At 36.6% G+C, this 19,047-nt stretch overlaps 1 protein-coding gene across 5 annotated transcripts in view; it reads right to left on the reverse strand.

Moving 5' to 3' along the window:
- Window positions 1–11,011, reverse strand: part of LOC136854203 (uncharacterized) — a 471,644-nt gene extending 460,633 nt beyond the window's left edge. For 2 of the 5 annotated variants that reach the window (XM_067130512.1, XM_067130509.1), the window contains exon 1: window positions 10,780–10,928. The gene's annotated coding sequence lies outside the window, so the exon portion shown is untranslated. Of the gene's footprint in view, window positions 1–10,779 lie in introns of all 5 variants that reach the window. The other 3 variants (XM_067130510.1, XM_067130513.1, XM_067130517.1) reach the window with 3 other exon arrangements.
- Window positions 11,012–19,047: the final 8,036 nt, after the last annotated feature.

Consider the following 19,047-nt stretch of genomic DNA (forward strand, 5'->3'; position numbering starts at 1 on the left):
TTAAGTAGCATATTTCAAAACAATATAAAAACTATAATGAAAACCCAGGAACAAAAGGGCGGTACTTTGTGCCCAATAACATTCAACAGGCTCGCTGTCCTACGTAATGTCCTCTATGAAATGTAAATTTTTGTCATGCTTAATACAGAAAGGTCCTCTATGAAATATGGTTATTTGTAATCTACAAATAATACAAAAAAAGTCACTGTGGAATATAACAATTTTTACTAAACTGCAAAAAGGTTCTCCATGAAACTCAATAAACGATTATTTTGCCAGTTATATGTTCTACGATACGGTTACAAATTTTCAAAAGCATACTTGAAAATTACCGAAATTTACACGCAAGAACAAAAAACAGCCTTACATGAACTTATAAACAAATGAACGTGGTTGCATGTTCCATCAACAACGTAATTAAGTAATTAACAGACATAATTAACGTGTAACCACGTACTCTAGTCCCATAATACCGAGAGCGCTACGTCTTTTAATGATATACAGTACTAATAATAGCTGCTGCCTCAGTGGCATTAATTTCATACTAGTGTAATATTTCACATTCTTGTTACCTCTCTTTCCATTATTCTTTTGATACTTGTAAAATTAGACATATCCGTTGCTGTTTGTGTTGTGGTTGCTGATTTCATTCTCGTTGCTGTTATCACTTTATAATCGCTTTGGTTGTTGTTATTATTGTTATTATTATTATTATTATTATTATTATTATTATTATTATTATTATTATTATTATCATGCTAGAAGATCCTCTTTAAAGCATGTTTCTTTGAATATAATAACTGGATTAGTGACATTCCTCTTTTAAGCAGGTTCTATTAAATATATTAACTGCCTCATTGACAAAAATTTTCCAATCAGCAGCAGCGACCTCGTGACGTCACACCCGCTACAGTAACCCCCTTCTTTATATAAATTAGAATCTGAAGGACCTTTCTCAGCCGGTATCCACTCCATCACGATAGTGGATACCAGCTAAGGTTCTTCAAGGTTCTAATTTATATAAAGAAAGGTTATTGTAGAGGGTGTGACGTCACGAGGTCACTGCTGCTGACTGGAAAATGTTTGTCAATGAGGCAGTTAATATGTATTTAATAAAACCTGCTTCAAAGAGGAATGTCACTAAGGTAGTTATTATATTCAAAGAAACCTGCTTTAAAGAGGAACTTCTGGCATCATAATAATAATAATAATAATAATAATAATAATAATAATAATAATAATAATAATAATAATAATAATAATAATAATAACCAAAGCCAGACATTTCTACTCGCTGAATTAAATCCTTATCTCTATCGATCGGGAACTTAAAATGCGACATCTCTAAGAATTATCATCAGTCACGTTCCAGGGAATATCGAGGTCATTCTTCTGTACTGTCTTGACCTGGCGCCAAAACATTTACAAATTAGATCATTATGTAAGCTAACTGTGACAAAATGTCTAGTGTGTTCTTTAAAATTTTGATTTTAATACCCATTTACCATGAAATGAAATGTATGTTTTTTAATAAAACAAAAAACAAGTAATTTCTGATTGGACTATAGGAATGGACTATAAGTATACCTTAGTTTAACCAGACCACTGAGCTGATTAACAGCTCTCCTACGGCTGGCCCGAAGGATTAGATTTATTTTACGTGGCTAAGAACCAATTGGTTACCTAGCAACGGGACCTTAAGCTTATTATGGAATCCGAACCACATTATAACGAGAAATTAATTTCTATCACCAGAAATAAATTCCTCTAATTCTCCATTGGCCGGTCGGAGAATCGAACGCGGGCCCAGCAGAGTGCTAGCCGAGAACGATACCAACCCGTCCAATGAGGAACTACTGGAATGGACTGTAAAATTTAGGCCAAAGGCCAAGCACTGGGGCCTATGAGGTCATTCAGCGCTGAAAGGGGAACTGAGAGTAAAAAGGTTTTAAGGTGTAACAGGAGGAAAACCTCGCAGTTGCACTATCAACCAACTGTTACGAGACAGCTGAAAGTAAGATGGAAGAAATACAATATGAACGGGCTGCAGTACAAGAAAGGAAATGGGTTACAGTTAAGGACCGAAAGAACGATGCCTACAGTGCACCATGTGAGGTGCACTGACAGCACTACCTCCCTCTGGAGATTGGGTTACAACTGTTCCTTGCCTAATTCCAGCTCATTCTTGAAAATATTACGACATACAAGAACAGGTATTGATTACACTACTAACAAACACAGAAAGAAATTGTACAAAAATTCATTCTAATGCTCTTTGCCAATTATTCATTCCCTAACTACAGCCCATTAAAATCTCATCTCTGACAGAAAAATCAGACATAAACAATAATAAAAGTAGAACCAAAACCCCACCGATTTCTTCAGTATCAAGAAGCTTGGGTAGCAAAGCGGCACCACGAGCGGAACCATTCGGTGAGGTGTTGGGAAGTGGGGAGGGGGAGAGGTAGGGGAGAGGGGTTGAGGAAAAATGAGGTGGGTATGGGGCACAAGATCACCCGTCCGTATTATTACTTTAAATAGCTTACTGGGTTTTGAAAGATAGACCTACATATGACTGTTTGTAATGCTCGTTTATAATAATAATCAGTTGTTTTGATTTAACAGTTGTTCTAAGGGCAAGATGTGTTAACATGCGTGTGATGGAGGAGGGGGTCGGATCCCCCTTGGGGGCGGCACCCAATAAAAGCTTGGAAAACGCTGGTCGTAGCAAAGTTGCTAATCAGCGGTAGCCATGGAAAGGCAGGTGCCAGGAAGTCTGGGCATGGCTACATCTGGTCGATATCTCTTAGCGTGACTCATGGGAACGAACGCCTCGAGACGCCATAACACCATTTGTTAGATCGGCTTATCTATTATCGCCTCTCCCTTTCTTAGAAGAGAACAAAGCTTAGCCACGAAAATACAGTCTCCAGCTTCTGCTGCGTTTCAACTGCACAAATATCGTCCTAATGGGCTGACCCATTTCTGTTTTTTCGTTCATAAAAAAAGACTGAGTAGTCAAGGTACAGAATCGAATATGGAACTTAGGCCAAAGGCCAAGTGCTGCGACCTATGAGGTCATTCAGCGCTGATACGGAAATCGAGAGTAAAAAGGTTTGAAAGGTATAACAGGTGGAAAACCTCGCTGTTGCACTATTAATCAATTGTTAACAGACGGTTGAAAGTAAGATGGAAGAAAGAAAATATGAATGGAGGTACAGTAAAAGGAATGAAAGGGGCTGCAGCTAGGGGCCAAAGGGACGCTGCAAAGAACCGTAAGCAATGCCTACAGTGCACCATATCTAACATCCTACGGAAGGATGAAAAGTCATATTATGATGATAATAACACCCGGAACGTATATATATATATTTTTCGTGCACAATTTTACCGATACTATAGGCTAATTACACTGCTTAGTCCTACGTGGATTAGGCATTCTCACACTGCATCCGATTCAACCATAGAAAAAATGTCCTATAACAATATTCGCAAAAAAATTCACATTGACCTTAAAGTGTTTCGAATGGAATTAATTTCGTAAAACAAAAAAATAAAATAAAAAAAATTGGCTATCATTGGCAACGAACCCATATCATCACATTCAGAAGCAAATGAGTGCGGATCACTTTATCAACAGACTCAAACACCCTGTTTACACCTTTAAACCTTCGTCTGAAATGCCATCTTTCCTTTTGACAGTTCCTCCACATCTAAACGTTTCTCTCCTCACCGTTTTGTCGCTGTTACTTATTTCCCTCCTGACGTAGACCTAGAAAAACTTGAACAGCTTCTTGGAAATAGGGAACACAAGAGAGCCCTGATGGGGAACCGAAGTTCAAATGACCTGCCTTTGTCAGCACAGCGACACCCCTATCCTATCCCCACAGGGGAGCAAGAAAGAAAGAAAGAAAAAAAAAACTCAAACTCGGGTCCAAAAAGACTACCAAAAAGCCATTTCAAGCTTTTTGGTCGAAAAGGATTTTTTCTTTCGCCCACTTCTAAATACATACTCTAAAAGGATAACAAATCCAGCGAGTTCCTAAGCATCCCCGCCCCCTCCACAACCCACACCCAAAAAAATAATAATATTCATGAAAGGCAGAATAAAAAAGTATGATAAAGTTAGAATTCAGAGCCAGTGATAACTGAATAATTCGAAATAATGAATACTTCATGAACAAGATACAGTAAAGAATACTGTTGCATACGTTAGTGATATATAGTTATATATATATATATAATATATATATATATATATATATATATATATATATATATATATATATATATATATATGGAATCTACTGGTCACTTTTTACCAGATACATATGTAATTGTAGCCACAATGCCCTCCTAACTTCTCGAATTCTTCGCGCTTTTTTTAGACACGCTTGTCACTACAAAGCCTTAAGAACCAAGTGCAAGAAATACGAAGATATTATGATGTCTGGTGGCGGGAAACGAACCCGAATCCCACAATCACAACGGGCTCACGTTGCCGACCTGACCACAGTATAAAATCATTGTCAATGCACTAAAAATAAACAGAAGAGCAAAGAAGGCAGATAGCATCAAAAACATAATAAGAACAGCGAATTAACAAACCTAAAGCATCATGCAGTTTAATTCCTAGTCAAGGTTGCTATTTTGAACGAGTCTTTTTCCATGGGTTAGTTATTAAGAAACATCCCAAATCTCTACATCGACCACGGAATGGAATTTCAAAACTGAGAACTTTCTTTTATCCTTTTTGTGTGTGTGTGTGTGTGTGTGTGTCGCCACTTTGTGGACATCAATACTCACAATCTCACTGAACAGTAACCTAACGGGGCCCCTGTCTAGGACAGGCCACTGAGTAAAGAGAATAAGAATGGAGTATATGTGATAAATTGCACCAAAAACAAAAACCAGTCCTATAAGTAACAGATGATAAAAAGGATTAAGGAAAACTGAATAGGCTAAGAATTCCAAAACTTGGTAGGCGATAAAAAAAAATAAGCAATTTAAAATGTAAATTTTTCTCCTCGCACTGGAAGGGAAGACGCCTTCAAAAGGTCAAAAATGGCTGAATGGAAACTTCTGACTTGTATTTACCTTTCTTGTCGACCAGGCAAAGTGGACATTCAACGCCATCTATTTTCGCAATGTTTTACGGCGTTAAGTTGCTCAGTACACGCCTCTCAAAGCTCGCTTGCATGCTATCCAAACCGACCACTGAACGCCTGCAATTCGCTTAAGATGGAAAAAAAAAAAAAAAAAAAAAAAAAAAATTAAAAATTAAAAAAAATAACAAACTGATAAATATACTTATATACAAAATTAACTTTCCTATATATTTATAAAAATTATAAATAATATAATATACTACACCCATATATACATACACATATATATATATATATATATATATATATATATATATATATATATATATATATATATATATATGTATAAAATGTATAGGCTATATGTATATATATGCAATATAAAACATCGTTCTAACGTCAAGCACTGCGTAAATCTCGAGACTTTTGTCAGTTGAAATAAGTAAAAAAACTAAAAAAATATATAAATGTATTTCTCGATAGTGTATCATTTATTTATACATATACGCACTAGGAACAGACGTCTATTTGCAGCCACTGACATCAGTGAATATTCAAATTCTTCCTTCAAAGTAAATCGAGTAATATCTTAAACCCATTTCAAATGCAGTTTAGAATCTTAGAAAACGAACATTGCATAAAATAAAAGAAGTTCGTTCAGAAGATAAAATACAACACACTTCTTAAATTCATTTAATGCAATTTTCCCCCTTGACATTAAAATGGTCGCAAATGAAAAAAACTGGACATTCTTCAACAAAGTGAGAAGTTCAGGCACGATGCGTACTGTATAAGAAGTTGATTAAAATAGCGCTGCCCTTTAGCAGGAAGCAGAAAAGTGAACACTATAAGGGGAATCTATCTTTCTTTTTTCTTTATCTACATAAGAATCAAAGGTCTCTCATTTTTCAATATTTCCAATTACTACAATATTCTGGAAATCTAATGCAATTAACAAGCCCCTTTTCTCAAACATTTTTTATCTACGAAAGTTATTTTACTCTTGAGCTGGTGTCATGTGTGATCATCAACCTTGAGAGGTTTGCAGTAGCGAGCGGAGCGAGAATGACAGCGCACACTGTTTTCGACAAGTCATGTTATCCTCTTCATTAACGTGTACCAAAGGTTGGTTCAGTTAAGTTTTCAGTCTAATTTAATATATTTCCCGGAAATTGCTAATGGCAGTTTTTTTTTTAAGCAATGAATTTCCTGCACTTTTGGCGTAAAAGAATCGTCATCCTGGAGTAGCCAAACGGTTTAGTATTCCCAAGTTGAGGCATCTAGTACCACTTGCATCTGTACTTTTACATCGGTCTATCAATAAAATTTTACGTTCTTTATTGTGGCTCTTGGTGAGTGTAACAGTATTTGTACGTAATACATTTTTATTGTAGGCACCCCGTTATTAGGCCTATTGTAAAATCTCAGTGAAACGCTTTGCAAGACTACGACAAGTCTCACTGCTTGGAAAGTTGATTCCTTCCATCTTTCGATCTTGAATGCATAGAACGAAATTTATTTTCTCAATTCCAATTCGATCTGAGGTCATCTATCTCTGATACTGTGGTATTGAGTTCAATTTCCTTTTTTTATTTTCCTTATAAGTCTAAAACCCGAAGCGTTAAGGAAATGCATTGTAGTACTATCAAGTTTCTATGGCTCGGTAACCTTAGGCCTATTGGCGTTTAGCATGAGTTTTTATCCAATGATCTTTAAAATTTCTCTTATAACTCTTATAGCTTCAAATTACTTTTTTAACCAACCAAGAGCCAATTTAATGATAAAACATTTGGTCAAGGTAAGGAGGTAGTTCAGGACGTCAAGGAAAAAACACGATGACGTGTACGGGGCATAAAATGCAACCTTGAGAAGTGTCACATCCGTTTTACTCTTTTCATATTGTCGTTTATGGGTAAAGCTTGGCCATCCATGGATTTCGATCAGGAAATCCAAATGACGACCCCAGAGGAGGAGATCGTGTACCAGAACAATAACTAACATTACCATATATGGTAATAATCTCGGACTAAAGCTGCTCTCTCTCTCTCTCTCTCTCTAACATACTACACACCGACGATATTTTTTTCTAACAAGCTTTTAAAATCCCTCACTTGCACTGTACATGGAGGTAATGTAGCTTGCCTCGATTATTGCTAAATTGTCAGATTAGAGAAGTTTTATTATATCGTATTTTTGCTCTTGTTCAGCAAATATATATTAATCATAAAGGAGTAGAAGAGAGCATTTGCTTCATATATGAAAAAGGGAAAGCCTTTCCACGCTCGGAAAAGAGAACTGATCGAAAACCAATGAGTACTTCAGATATGATGAAGAACCCCTACAGGCATCATAGTATTACCCTAGACCTATAAGAAAGTATGCTAATATATGTCCGAACATAAGGAGATATTTGATAATAAGGTACGCTAACCTGTTCCACCTAACTCGGGTGGCGACTACGCCTTGGCTAGCCTAGATCATGGATCCGGGAAACCCACTGTAAGTAGGCTAATAATATAATCTCTTCAACTCTTACCTGCAGTACAGAGTTTAATTTTTATTTTTTGTTCAACTCTTACCTGCAGTACAGAGTTTAATTTTTTATTTTTTGTTCAACTCTTACCTGCAGTACACTTTAATTTTTATTTTTTGTACACATTTCATAAGTATTCACTTACTAGTAATCGTTATAACCACTCACACGTTAAGATAGTTACCCAAAGGTCTGGCCTAGCTTAGGGTAGGTCTAAGCCTCATCTCGAAAGTAATATTCGAGCTACGTTTATTCTATGCTCTACATAATGGCAAAGATTACGACATATCTTGATACTTGTGTGGTTGCCTCTCCTAAGACCAATTTGAAAAAAAGCATCAGGCTAATATACGCAGATTGTTAAAGAATTTCAAACCTTCTAATTCTTCGAAGTGTTTAAGCTCCGATATCTAGTTTGATATAATACGGCACAAGATATTTCGTGTGCTTATTGGGAGGCAACACAGACATTATCTTTTACCAAACGACATTGGCAACACAGACATTATCTTTTACCAAACGACATTGGCAACACAGACATTATCTTTTACCAAACGACATTAAGCCAATTTTACAGTTTTATCAATCACGTGTTCAATCGTTTCTATGGCTCTACAGCGCCATAAATCAACCGCCACAGTACTCCGGTAGTTGGCGGTTAGTAAAGGTCAGCCACCCCGAGTACACAAAACCCCGGATCTCGGCACTTTATAACTCTGGAAATATTCAACCGACCGGAGCGAAACTCTGGCTTTAAAGACTTCCCACTAAGGTCTCCAATCGTGCCAAATTTCATCGAAATCCGTCCAGCCGTTCCAGAGATCCAGATATCGACTTTTGGCGTTCAGGGGATGTGGTAGGGTTGGGCGGGTGAGGGACTTTTAACATATATCTCTGGAGCACTAACGGTAAAAGATACAGCCGTTACTTAGTTTTTCTGAAAGCTCGTATTCTGGAGGGGTACTTTTCGGGGTTTGTTTTTTTTAAATAATGAAATTTTAAAGTTACAGTATGACATTCAAATTAGCCATCAAAATTCAAATTTTCTGATGCTCAGGTACGGACTGCTCACAACATTAGGAGAGACGCCGTTTTCTTGATGTGTGTGAATAATAAGTGGTGTTGGGAAAAGCTGGCTGACTTACTGTCAATTATCTCGATTAAAAATTATCACACACGTTGAGTTTACCTACGCAGTTTTGGTTTTCGCGATTGCTGACCTACCCTAAATAAAGAGCCTAAACAGAATGTTGTCACTCACACACACACACATATATATATATAACTATAATTATGCAGCAAACGAGCTGACCTGACCATAATCACGAAGAAGCCACATTGGTCTAAGAAACCTATATCTAAAACCTAAATAAACCTCATTCCTTTGTTACCACATTCTTCCCGATCTAAGGCGTTGCCATTGCAAAAGAGGACTGAAATCACAGACAAAGAAAAGTGATGAAATCACAAAGGGGGTAGTAGTTAAGCCTAGCCACGTGACGGATATGAAAGTCAAGGGATGCAAAAGAAGGCGTAGGGCGTAGGACTTTACTCCGCAACTTGATGAATCGTGATGAAAGCGAAAAGCAGAAGAAGAAGTCTTTCCTCAATCAGTATAGGAAGCGAGTGCTATTGTAATACGCATGTAGAATAGGCTTCGGTTTGGACGAACCGCCCATGATGATGCGAAAATTATGCAAGAGCGCCTGATGCTAGTATTACCCAACACTGACCCGGCCCCGGTTTTGGTTGAACATTAGTCTGCAAAAGCAACAGCAGCAATCGGAATGAGTTCAACCATATCCACGACAACAAAGAAAAAGGAAAAAAAAAATGTTATCCACAAAGAAGCGTCGCGTTTATATAATCACGCGCTTCTGAGTGAATACGTTTGCTATATTTCTTCAAATTGTATTGCTTGAAGAAGTGCAAGTGTCTCTCTCTTCGGGTATGGTTAGCGTTGTGCGTATTATAATGGCACTCGCTTTCTATACTGATTGAGAAAAGACTCCTACTTCTATTTTTCGCTTTCATCATACTTTATCAGGCTGCGGAGTAAAGCCCTACGCCATATCCCATCCTTTGTATCCCCTGACCTCCATATCTGTCTCTCGTGGCTGGGCTATACTACCCCTTTAGTGATTTCATCATTTTTTTGCCCGTTATATTAATGGGGGTACTCATCGTCATGATCCAACGCCCTTAACTGCGTGTCATCAGCTTAATGTAAAAACATTACGTTAATTAGCTGACCATCAAACGCATCAAATTACTCTTTCATTATCTGAAGCACACGGCCACGCACGTACATGCATCCTGTTTACAAACAGGGGCCCACGTTGTCATTCACAAAGCAACAGGTATAACGTATGATAAAAGTTGGCAAACGAAAGTATATAATAGTAGGCACTGCATATGAATGACACTAAGCCTAAGCGGAACCCATTCAGTGACGTAACGCCACACTGTTATCGCGATGAAACATGCAAAGGTGGAGAGCGAATGAGTAACTTCACTCACTTACAATTAAAACATTTTTGCAACGACATAAAGACTTCTCCAAAGATTAATGATAATATAGGCTATTATATAAAGTTTTTCCCAAGTCAAGTTCATCGATGATGAAACGTAAGCTAACAAAATGAATGCATAACTTACAACAAAATGAACTTATAAAAAAATAATTTCACCAACCACATAAAGATATCGCCAACGATTAATGATAATGTGAGCCATTTCATTAACTTTTTCGGATAAAATACTACTAGGTAACAAAGTGGAAATACAAGAATGGTACAAACGCGAGTAACACTATCCTCATCGTGGCCAAAATGTATGAGAAAAGTTCCCTTGTGCTAACCTACTAAGCCACGGGGTCCCCCAGAGGAGGGCGCTGCAACCATGTGTTGCACGTTTTGGGAAAATACGCACGACGTGCAATAACCGTTCCGTGCATTACACGCCTGCAGCGGCGGTGTGCGTTGTGCATCAAAATAAACCTTTAAATTACCCCCCGACGACTTCCGTGACAATGTCACATTATGACAAGATAGCCGTTCGATAACTCGGCAGTTTGAAATGAAGTTAAGTCCTGCGATTATAGTAATGCAGAAATAATCATTGGTTGAAAAAGCTCACCTTTAAGATGGCGCACTTGTCACTCCTTGGTTTCACTTGCAAATTATAGATCGTGGGCGATAAAAAGGAAATTCCTCACAAGTTTTCGAGAACGGATTTTGCAACACACCTTCTTGGCACTATTTCACACAAGACTGCTCAGAGCTCAAGTGGAGAGGCTGGTCGGACTCCGTACGTTTGGCCAAAGCAGTAGAGCAGACCGGTTTTAGGTAGTCTGGCAGCGGTGCACACCGACATAGCGCAGCGCAACTTCGCTTTGTTTTTATTTTATTTCTAAAACTTTAAATGGAAATTTTCCATATATTCATTTATTGCCTTGAATCATTTATGAACCAGGAATAGCTCGATCGTGCCTTAGAAATCGTTTTAAAGAGATAGGAAGCATGAAGTAAGAAATTCAAGTACGACACTGCAGTTGTCGTACCGTAAATATAGTACACTTATGTCACGATGCATCCAAATGCCAACTATGTTTATTTTCAGTATGTTGAGTTAGTCGAGCAGCTCTAAACTTTCAATAGAGTTGACGCTGAATTCTTATACATGACATCCGTACTTATTCTCGTATAAGTTTCTCTGGCACGTACAGCGTACGAAATCTAAGATTTCCGTCAGAAATATTACTTGACAATACTTTGCAGAACAATGAAGCGATAGGTGGAGCTGAGTGAAACGTGCACTGAATGACGTAGCAAAACAAATGTTCTGGATAATGAAGTTCTTGCAAATACAACGCGCATACCGAAAGTGACTCACAACGTTTCCTACCAGAATCATTATCACTTTCCGCACTCTGAAATTCAACATACCAGTATCCTTAGCAGCTCCAGTTGGTGACTCTGTTGATAAGTATTATTTACCTAACATAACAAAGGAAGTCCTGGTTTCGAGTTTTCATTTATACGAAGGGAAAGCATGAGAGAGAGAGAGAGAGAGAGAGAGAGAGAGAGGTTGGGGAGAAGATGGAAATGAAAAAAAGAACCTTTGACATTAGCTAAACCACTTTTTGTGCTACGTTTGACAAGGGAGGATACGGAGCAAGAAAAAAATTATGTGCAACTTTGCTTAATTCGCGAAAATGATTGATTAGCAAATAGCATGAGATCTCGTCTTAAGAACTAAACTTTTTTATGCTGCCTCTGCTAATGCACATACAAACTTTTATTAATTAAATGCACTGTTAACAAATGCTCCATGCTATGAATATGAATATGATACCCTAAAATGTTCACAGTAACTTTTTATGTTGTTGTTAAGGAAAAGCAGAACGAAGTTAAACTAAGCATACGATAAGATTTCGAAGAATGTTGCAATGACATTACCTTTGACATCTTGCAAACCTTTAGATTTTTCCCGAAATACTTCGATATCTAGACAACAATCACCTTAATCAAGGTGGAGATCCGGTAATATTACAAAGTCCTTAAAGAAAACACGTTTTCCTCCCTTGCATAACACATAAATTTCCTTTTCAACATAATTACAAATGCAAATACATGGCCAAGCATGTGTGAGGTCTCAAGAGGTATATAAATCTCACATATGTTTTGCGATATAGTATAGGCTGCTCACATGCCACACACTGGGACTAGACATTAGGGCATGGTATATGTAAATTAGTAAGCTTAATAGCAAATAGAATCTACTTGTTGTTAAGCTTAGTCTTTTAGGTAATTAATACTACTGCATACAAGCTCTTGTTGCTAAAACCTTCAATAGAAGTACACCCTAAATCTTAATTATTCTCCTTCAAGAATCAAAATCCTTTTCCAAGAAAGTACCCCTAGAAGGGCTGTTAATTAGCTCAGTGGTCTGGTAAAACTAAGGTATACTTAATTCTCTCTCTCTCTCTCTCTCTCTCTCTCTCTCTCTCTCTCTCTCTCTCTCTCTCTCTCTCTCATTTCTGCCTTTAAATTTTGTAAATAATGAGGGTTATCCAGAGTTTTTTACCAGTCTTCTGCATCGTGTATTGGCCAATCAGAACCAACAAAGAGATTTGTACGGTAAAGTCTACTGCAAGGAGGTACACTTCTTCCGTTCTATTCCTATCTACAACTGATGCCTTTTCCTTTGTATTCACGTGATACATGAAGGCCTCTCCCATTATCCCACACCCCAGTTCCCTTCTCTTCTCCCCAATCATGGTGAGACTCATCTGACGTGACAGACCCCTCACTCTGTTTAGGATTGTCCTCTTGGATCAATAGAGGTTGGATGAACGGACATCAAACCCAAGCCACAGGCTGGACCCGCAATGGAGGGAGTCATTTTTGAGTGCAAAAAAACAAAACCTGACGGAAAGGACTTGGAATGGTAGCCACGTTGATTATCATTATTTCAGTGATCATTGTTATTAACGGACGAAGCAGAAAAGGGCATTAATACCACCGTCCACTGGGAGGAAAAGTATCAGACGACGTCGGTCTAGTTCTGTGAGCCTGGGTTGCACCTTAATCTGTCAGCTGTAGACTCAAAGAGGTATCCTGGTTGTTATTCGTATTATCAGATCTGTAACACGGTCCAGCATCTGATTGTTTTTTTATAAACCCTGTTTCAAACAGAAACGTGTATCGATGACGTATAAACATACATTCATACACAGACACACTCGAACATACATGCGCACATACTTACAAATAAATTATTTTCAACAATTTTGCATGAGCGTTTCCAAACTCCTCTCATATCTTGCAAGTGTATCTCTTCATAGCGAAAGCAAGCCGACAAGTTTTTTGTAACAGATTTTACTTGAGATAAAAAAAAATATTTCGTACTGTAATATTCTTGTTCTTAACACGAAAGATGATCGATCTGAAAATTATCAACGGTTAGGAAATTCTTCCCCTAGGCCGATGATCATGTGCTGAGTTATAAGGTTTAAAGATATATAAAGAATATTTAAAAGGTAATCCTAAGATCCTAGTTATTATTATTATTATTATTATTATTATTATTATTATTATTATTATTATTATTATTATTATTATTATTAGGAAGCATTCCATTCCCAAATGCTGCAGCACTCCGTGATAATTTTTTAAAGACTCATTTGAAATAAAATCCCTCCCTCCAATATCCGATTCAATGAAGAGTTTTACTTTAATGAGAGAGAGAGAGAGAGAGAGAGAGAGAGAGAGAGAGAGAGAGAGAGAGAGAGAGAGAGAGAGAGAAAATGAAAGTTCAGTTTTTTAACCTTTTAATGGCATGAACTTTAGGAAGGTCATTTCGCCTTAAAGGAAACAGTTTTAATTCCTTGATTATTTCTAGACTGCGAAGTGACTCAGTCTGACAAAGGTTGACAACAAAAATTCGCACACACACACACACACGTATACTGTATACATACTGTATATGTATGTATGTATGTATGTATGTATATACACATACATAACTGTATGTAATATATATACAGTATGTGTGTGTGTACTGCATATATGTATTTATTATACACAAAATTATGTATAAATTGTATATGTATATATATATATATCTATATATATATATATATATATATATATATATATATATATATATATATATATATATATATATATATATATATATATATATACACTATAATTTCAGTTCATGTAAGCCAACTAGGCTTTGAGTTACTATCAGCAATCATTTTGCATCATATTAATTTCAAGCCATGAATAAATCCTTCAAACAACTATTTCATTTCACTCTGTGTCAGCAGCTTTGCACAATCCAATATGTCTTGTACTAGGTCAGGGCGGATCTATTCCAGGTAGTCCATAATTTCTATCCAGACTGAAATAAAAAAAAAAAATTCATGTGGCTCCAACTAGTCTTGAGTGATAACTTTTTTTGTGTGTCATTGCAGAAAAAAGAGCAAGAGCTAAGTTGAAACTCTAGTACGATTCTCCCTCTCTCTCTCTCTCTCTCTCTCTCTCTCTCTCTCTCTCTCTCTCTCTCTCTCTCTCTCTTGCCACATACGCACACACACTTTTTTTGTATAGAATAAAAGTTAATGGATCAAAATTCTAAGAAACAATATCTTAGTTTGTGCCTCTGAAAATGGCAATGCTTCTACGAAACAATCTATGTAAAAACTTATTGTCTTGAAAACATGACATCCACACAGATCAACTTTAATGAAGCGTGCTTTCTGGAAGGAATGTATTCCTCCTGCCTAACTGTCAGAATAGAATGTAATATACAATTTAGGCCAAAAGCCAAGAGCTGAAAGGAAAACTGAGAGTAGAAGGTTACAAAGGTGTAACAGGAGGAAAACCTCGCAGTTGCGCTATGAAACAATTGTTAGAAGAAGGTGGAAAGTAAGGTGGAGGAAAGACTATGAAAGGAGGTACAACAAAATGAATGAAAGGGGTTGCAGCTAGGGGCCGAAGGGACGTTGCAAAGAACCTTAGACCTAATGCGGTGCACTGACGCAGCACTACCCACTTTCAGGCTTGTCTAACTGTCAGGGACAATCCATGGAACACAAGTCGCCTGAAGTGGTGATTTTTCATTAGCCTAAAAAATGGTTTCTGTGATTTAGCATTTGTCTGAAGATTCCCTGTCTGGTAGTTTTCCACTATCACTTGTTTAGTGTTTGAGTTTCTTGATCCTGAGAGTTAGCGCGTCGTACTCGTCTGGGAAAGGGCCTTCATCCACGATCTGTTGAGGTCACACTTGTCGCAAAGCTCAGCAACAGATATTTTTAACTCTCCTTGTGCAAAGCACAAGAATGTTTTGGTAACAATGCTGTAGTGTTGCTGATGAGCACAAGGATGTTTTGGGAACAATGCTGTAGTGTTGGTGATGAGCACAAGGATGTTTTGGTAACAATGCTGTAGTGTTGGTGATGAGCACAAGGATGTTTTGGGAACAATGCTGTAGTGTTGGTGATGAGCACAAGGATGTTTTGGTAACAATGCTGTAGTGTTGCTGATGAGCACAAGGATGTTTTGGGAACAATGCTGTAGTGTTGGTGATGAGCACAAGGATGTTTTGGTAACAATGCTGTAGTGTTGGTGATGAGCACAAGGATGTTTTGGGAACAATGCTGTAGTGTTGGTGATGAGCACAAGGATGTTTTGGTAACAATGCTGTAGTGTTGGTGATGAGCACAAGGATGTTTTGGTAACAATGCTGTAGTGTTGGTGATGAGCACAACGATGTTTTGGTAACAATGCTGTGGTGTTGGTGATGATATCTACAGAAAGTATATAATAATAATAATAATAATAATAATAATAATAATAATAATAATAATAATAATAATAATAATAATCCACGATTTAGCAGTTTAAGTATGAAATAGCTTTAAAAGGGAAAAAACTATTTTAATAAAAATTTGTTTTTTTTAAAGAGAGCGTGCATTGCGCGTAGGGCTGACAATGAAATATAACAAAGGCAATTACAGTAATTGGTAAATAAAACGCACCAAACATCATTAACGTTTTTATTTCCTGAAATATCTAGTTTTTAAATTTCATTTGTTGAAGTAAACAATGATTAAACAGTGATTTTCATATTAAGCATCAAGTTCTATAATCTAATAATTACCATTGATTCACTGATGAAATTCGTATCGCATTCGCACACATAAATGAGATAACGAGCTCCGAATTGCATTAATTAATTCACACAGCCTACGATATTTATCCAGAGCTGTAGAGTTCACTGATGAGAAATTAATTCCTTATTTGATTATAGTAATCGTGGGTCTATAAATCAGGTAATTATTAAATCGTGTGTATTTTGACTCCGTAGGGGTGGGGGGGTTGCCGTCGCTACACCCAACGTATTGCACTGTAGGCATTACTTAAGGTTCTTTGCAACGTGCATTCGGCCCCTAGCTCCAACCCCTTTCATTCCTTTAACTGTACCTCCATTCATATTCTCTCCCTTCCAGATTACTTTCCACCCTCTCCTAACAATTGTTTCTTTGTGCAACTGCGAGGTTTTCCCTCCTGTTACACCTTTCAAACCTCTTACTCTCAATTTCCCTTTCAGCGCTGAATGACCTCGTAGGTCCCAGAGCTGGGCCCTTGGCTTTGGCCTAAATTTTATATTCCATATGCGGTACCGCCCAGCCGTTCTTTTGACGTAAAGGCAAAACATAAATTGATTAAATGTATTGATGTCACCTATCGTGACAAATCATAACCTAACCTAAACTAAGATTGTAATGAATCGATGACGCCCCTTGAACCTGCAAATTCGTGTGACTTAGAGAGAGAGAGAGAGAGAGAGAGAGAGAGAGAGAGAGAGAGCTAATCTCCGTCCTTGATATACGAGGATTCATTTGCTCCGTCGTGGGGATTTACCGCCGGCGGAGAAATGGGGCGGGATTTATCTATTAGTTTTGTGGAGAAGGATTTCGTTCGGTTTCCTTCTCTCTCTTTCAGTGGGTTTAAATCGCTGGTGTTTATTATTATTATTATTATTATTATTATTATTATTATTATTATTATTATTATTATTATTATTATTATCACTGCTGTTGTTATTGGTTTTATTGACTTCGTTAATATTACGACTTGTTGCTGATATTGCCTTCATTAATATTATAATTTGTCATTGATGTCATTGCCTTCTGTGTCATTATAATCTGTCATTGACATTTAGGCCTTCATTGTCATTGTAATTTGTTACTGATATCATTGCCTTCATTATTAGCATAATTTGTTTATGATATTATTGCTCTCGTTATTATTGTAATTTGTTATTGGTTTTATTATCTTCGTCACTATTAAAATTTATTATTGAAATAATTGCCCTCGTTATTCTTACAATTATTTTTCTTCGTTAAAACCATATTCATTTGTTTATCATTTTTTCTTATTAGTGGTTATCACTCTTTTCGCCTTTCGTTTTGTGTTATCTTTCTCTTATCGGTTAAATATCCCTGTGTCCGCCTGTCATTCATGTTGGTGTTGTTTGTTAGTTTGCTTAATTCTCAGTTCTCAGGATTTGTTGAAAATAAATTTTTACTGCTAATAAACATTCGTTTTCTTCACAGGTTCAACGCATCGATTCCGAAATATAAATAAGGAAATTTATATAATTATATATATACGCATATATATGTATGTCCATATATACATTGCATATATGTTTATGTATATATATAAATTACATAAAATATATTATGTACATATATTTTATATATATATATATATATATATATATATATATATATATATATATATATATATATATATATATATATATACATATATATATACATGATCTTCATGTACAGCCTTTAGAGTATTCATTTACAAATACTACCCATCCCTCAAAGGCCTGATTTGGAATAACGAATACGAAAAGCGATCAGTGAAAGTATTTGACGCTTATAACTCAAAGGCTTCAATTCCTTCATCAAATCCAGTTTAACGGGTCTGTATTGTGCTTATTAATATGATCCTTTCACCGATTCTCTTCGTCTTATTGATATCCAAATGGACTGTACTATTAATAGATACAGTTGATGATGACGGCGCATAAATAGTTCGTGATGAATAACGTGAGGCTTTGAGGGATAATCGGGAGAGTCTAGACCCAAGCGCTTTCTGGAAAGGAACTGTCGGAGAATTAATTAAATGTGTAATTTTTTTTAGTGGTATCCGAAACATTAATTGAAAGCAAAGTCAAAAACAGGAATTAGGATGTTTTCTTGCACTGTGGCTAAATGCAAGTTATATTGAAGTTATGTAGCCTAACTGATATTCATCTCTATTTCAAATATTTCTGTGAAATGTTCCAGTCCCTCTTAATGAGAATGTCTGTAGGTAATTATAATTTCAAGGACTGATTTTTTTTTCTATAGTTAAATGTTCTCCCGTAGGGACATCACGTGGTGCACTGTCATTACACCTCACTGCCCCAAGTTGCAACACCTTCCAATCTTTTTAACTACCATCTATAGTTGAATTTTCGATATTAAATAATTTCTATACTGAAAATAACAGAATAATTTTTAATTATCTGGTTACGTGTGACTGAATGTAAAATAAAAAAAAAAAGATTAGCGTTTTTATTTCGTTTTAATTTGTTCTGAAATACGGTTGTTCAGAAAAGGTAATTTTCTGCTGTGCGGTGTATAAAACACTAATCCATCCGTCTGACCAAAGGACAAAGTTGTGATAAAACCACATAAGGACTTCGTTCAAAAACCCTGCCACCAAAAGGTTGTGAAGACTCATACACAGAACACTGTCATGATTTTTTTGTTATGGTTAAAACATCCAAAGTTGCATGTATTTGGGGATACAGCCGAGAGTATGTATA

This window comes from Macrobrachium rosenbergii, chromosome 28, assembly GCF_040412425.1.
Source record: "Macrobrachium rosenbergii isolate ZJJX-2024 chromosome 28, ASM4041242v1, whole genome shotgun sequence".
Taxonomy (NCBI): Eukaryota; Metazoa; Arthropoda; class Malacostraca; order Decapoda; family Palaemonidae; genus Macrobrachium; species Macrobrachium rosenbergii.